The sequence below is a fragment of the Schistocerca serialis genome, chromosome 2 (genome assembly GCF_023864345.2).
Source record: "Schistocerca serialis cubense isolate TAMUIC-IGC-003099 chromosome 2, iqSchSeri2.2, whole genome shotgun sequence".
Lineage (NCBI taxonomy): Eukaryota > Metazoa > Arthropoda > Insecta > Orthoptera > Acrididae > Schistocerca > Schistocerca serialis.
The window spans coordinates 796,413,756-796,417,881 of NC_064639.1; positions in this window are offsets into that span (position 1 = coordinate 796,413,756).

The following is a 4,126-nucleotide window of genomic DNA, read 5'->3' on the forward strand; positions in this document are numbered from 1 at the left end:
GTGGTGGCCGTCATTTTTAATTAGCGTAGCCAGTCCATAAAAATTCCACCTTCCTGCCACAGGGTCAAAGAACGTAAAAATATATTCACTCACCCCTGAATTTTGAGTAAGAGAGCACTGTTAGTCTTAGAGATGTTACATGTATAACCAATTAACTAATATGGAAACAATCTGCTGTTCGAGTATGTAATGTGATACGAGGGATATTACTTTAAGGTCTGACCGGTGACTAAATGGAAACCAAAGTGAAAATGAAAAATGTATCATTTGCAATGGTTAGTTACACTTTACAGCTACTTCTCTACATAATCGCCGCCCCGACTTACGACATTTGTCATGGCTTAGTACCATCTTTCCAATACCCTCATCAAAGAAGGCAGACGCTTATGATTTCCACCAGTTCCCTACGCTGGTCTCCATCTCTTTGTGTTAAAATGCTGTACTCATCGCCAGTGGTCCATGTGAGCGAAGAGATAAAACTTACAGGGGGCCAAGTCCAGGCTGTGTAGTGGGTGATCGAACACTTCCCATCGAAAACGCTGCAGGAACATCTACAGTGCTGTGCAGTATGTGGAAGAAAATTTTCATGAAGAAGGAAATGCAAGACAGTTACGTTATGCGGGCTGTATGAAATCAGGCGAAATCTCTTAGTAGGCACTCAACCTTGGTGGGAGAGACAATTTTCTAGGCATGTTTACAAGCTCACTGTGGCCTCAGAATTGAAAAGAGGGGCGTGACGCCATCGATAGGCGTACTAGAGACACTACCCAATGCAGCTGTGTAAAGATACATCGGCTTTTCACTAAAGTTTCAATTTCGCGACTTATCGGACCTTAACAAACGAATAGCCCTCGTATTTGACACATTCCATTCGTTTCTTAGCCGTGGTCATTGTTAAGGATCTACACTAAAATAATATTTCCACACTTGAAAAAATCGATTAACATGTATTACAATTTTTAGCTTGGTGACAGCGCATTTCCCGACAAATACTTTTCATTCATGTTTTCACTTACCCGTTGTGCAGTGGTCAAGCGTCTGGACCCGCATTCGAGAGTAGTGGGGTTCAGTTCCTCATGCGACCACCTAGGTTTGTGATCCATTAACCGCTTACGGCTAATGGTGGGATGGTTTCTTTTGAAAAGAAAAATGCCAGTGTTCTTCCTGATCCGCGAAGAATCTGAACTCATGCTTCGTATACAATGACCTTGTCGGCTAGACGTTATACACTAATTCTCCCTTTACTCCAAGTCGTTCTACTTTTATTTCTCCCCATTGAAAGCGCTTGAGAAAAATCCGATTAAATGTAAATTTCACGCAGCTTTCTGTTGACTGTAATAGAAATGATATCGGTAAAAAAAAGAAGATATTTCGGAGCGTGTGTTATTGTATCCGGTCTGTCGGTTAAGAGGTCTTCAAAACCGCATTGCGTTTTCACCCGAAGAGAATAGATATACGCTTCTCGGTGGTAATCGGCCATGATCGGAACTGATGACAAGGATTCAGAGTAATAAGGACAATGAAAGGAAAAAAAAAGATCGTAATAATGGCCGGAAATAATTGAGACGCCTGGGACGGCGCTACATGCTTCAGAAGCGATTAACACAAATGTCTTAGAAAGCACCATGATAGGAGCGCAGCGCACGGGCCTCTTGGCGAAAGCTGATTGCGAGCGCGGCGTTTACTTTTTCCCGCGGCTGACGGGCTAGCTGGCTGGCTGGCTGGTGCTCTGGTGGGACGTGGTGCCAGGGAGGGCGCTGCCCCCTGGCCGAGATGTGGTCGCGAACGTGACGACACTGCGGACCCAGCGGCGCCACGCTGCACCCACACACTCGGCGAGCGATCACGCGCTCGCGCCGTCCCGTGAATTTCATTAATACCTGCCTAATGCGCGCCACCCGCCGGTATTCGGGACTGTCGCTTTCTCGTGCTCCAGCGTGGCTGGAAAGCCCAAAACTTTGAAACCACACGCCTTTCTCTAAACCGTCCATTTATCAAACTGTTATTACAACCGTTTTCTGCAACCTTTTACAAGTTTGGTGAATAAATTCGTAACATTTTTTTTTTTTTTTTTTTTTTTGCATTTTGTTATTTAGATTGCTATGGGTTTATTTATCGCTTGTCATTTTTTATTTGTAGCTCACTGTTGCTATTTGAGTTTTGTAATTTGGAGATAATGAGTGGAGCTGTGGACGCTAAAAAATGGAGTGCCAAGTGGAGAAATCGGCACATTTCTGACGTATTCTTCTGTTTAGAGTTGAATTGAGGGATGACCAGCGGAGGCGCCGCTTATGGGGATGATATCGTCGGACAGAGCACGGCAAGAAAATGGTTTTTTCGTGTTTCGTGTTAAGGAGGATTGTTTTGATATTAGAGACGCTTCACGTTCAGGAAGACCTTTGAGGTTTGATGAAGACCATTTACACGCATTAATCCACAATGATCCACGTTAGTGTACTTTAGAATGGCAAATGTGATGAACTGTGACCATTCCAGCATCGTGTGACATTTGCGTACAATGGGGCAGGTTCAGAAATAAGGTGTATGATTAGCGCATGCGCGAAGCCAAAAACCAAAAAAATTATTGGGTGACCTTAAGTGGTGGTGATGATGATGATGATCCTTGGATTGTGGGGCGCTCAACTGCGCGGTTATCAGCGCCCGTACAAATTCACATCCTTTGCTCAGTCCAATCTAGCCACTTGAATGAATGATGTGAAATGATGAGGACAACACAAACACCCAGTCATCTCGGTGGCCTTAAGTACGTCTCTCCTTGCTCGTCATAACTGGCTCGTCAACGACACCGGATGTCCATGTCCTGTATTGCTACTGGTGATAGGAAATGGAGTATTTATGCAAACATAAAGAAAAGGAATAATAGTTGAGCCCAAACAAAGCAGCAACTCTCCGTAAAAACGATAATGTTTTGTATCTGGTGCAACAGCGACAGTGTGGGGTACTACGAATTTCTTAAAAAAAAAATGGCTCTGAGCACTATGGGACTCAACTGCTGAGGTTATTAGTCCCCTAGAACTTAGAACTAGTTAAACCTAACTAACCTAAGGACATCACAAACATCCATGCCCGAGGCAGGATTCGAACCTGCGACCGTAGCGGTCTTGCGGTTCCAGACTGCAGCGCCTTTAACCGCACGGCCACTCCGGCAGGCGGAATTTCTTCGCCGAGATGTAACCATGGTTGTCAACAACTGAGACATTTTGCAGACGCAATCCAGGTACAACAGCCAGGAAGACTGCATGGACTGATGCTACTCCACTCCACTGTAACGCCCCCCCCTCCGAGTTTTTCTAGACTGACAAAGAGCACTGTTCCGGAGTCTGATTGGGAAGACAATCTGTACCCAGATTAACTCCCGACCCTGTGCCCTCAGATTTTCACCTTTTACCCTCTCTATGCAACAATCTTCAAGAAACGCGCTCCGAACCTGGTTCCACGAGTTCTTCGCCTCAAAACCACGTGATTTCTCTATCCCAGCGTTGGCAGACGCTGTTACGTGTATCTGTTGCGTTTATTAAACTCAAAGAAACCTGCTACGAACTTATGCACCAACCCAATATATTGTTTTCATATGGTAGCATGTTAAGTGATTTCATAAGCCATAACAGCGACTCCCGCAGATATCGGCATCATCACTTGCTCCGTACTCGTGCCAGCATTTCGTTCATGACGATTGCATAATGAGGTGCGAGCTCTGAAGTGTCTCCCCCCCCCCCCCTCTTACACCTCCCTTCCAACGCGCCGTTCCAATGAATCAGGCCACACTGTACTCTCCCAGTTCGTAAAATGCAGTTCGCGTTCCATCCACATTACAAGCCCTTCCTTTCCAGGAGAGGGCGAGTAGGCCGATGGATGCACGGAAAAATTGGGTGTGTACACAAATTATCTGAGTAAAAGTATCAGGACACCACTAATATGATGCTGAGTTGACCAGCAGATGTCACGAGAAGCGGACCCACCAGTATAAAACAAGTCGGGGGGTGTTGTATTGTCAGCAGAGAAGCAGCAACAGCAGAACGGGTCAGTCGTAGCTTCCATCGTTGACTGGTCATTGTGTGTCACCAGAGTAATAAATATATAACAGTGTAGAACCACCATAATACGC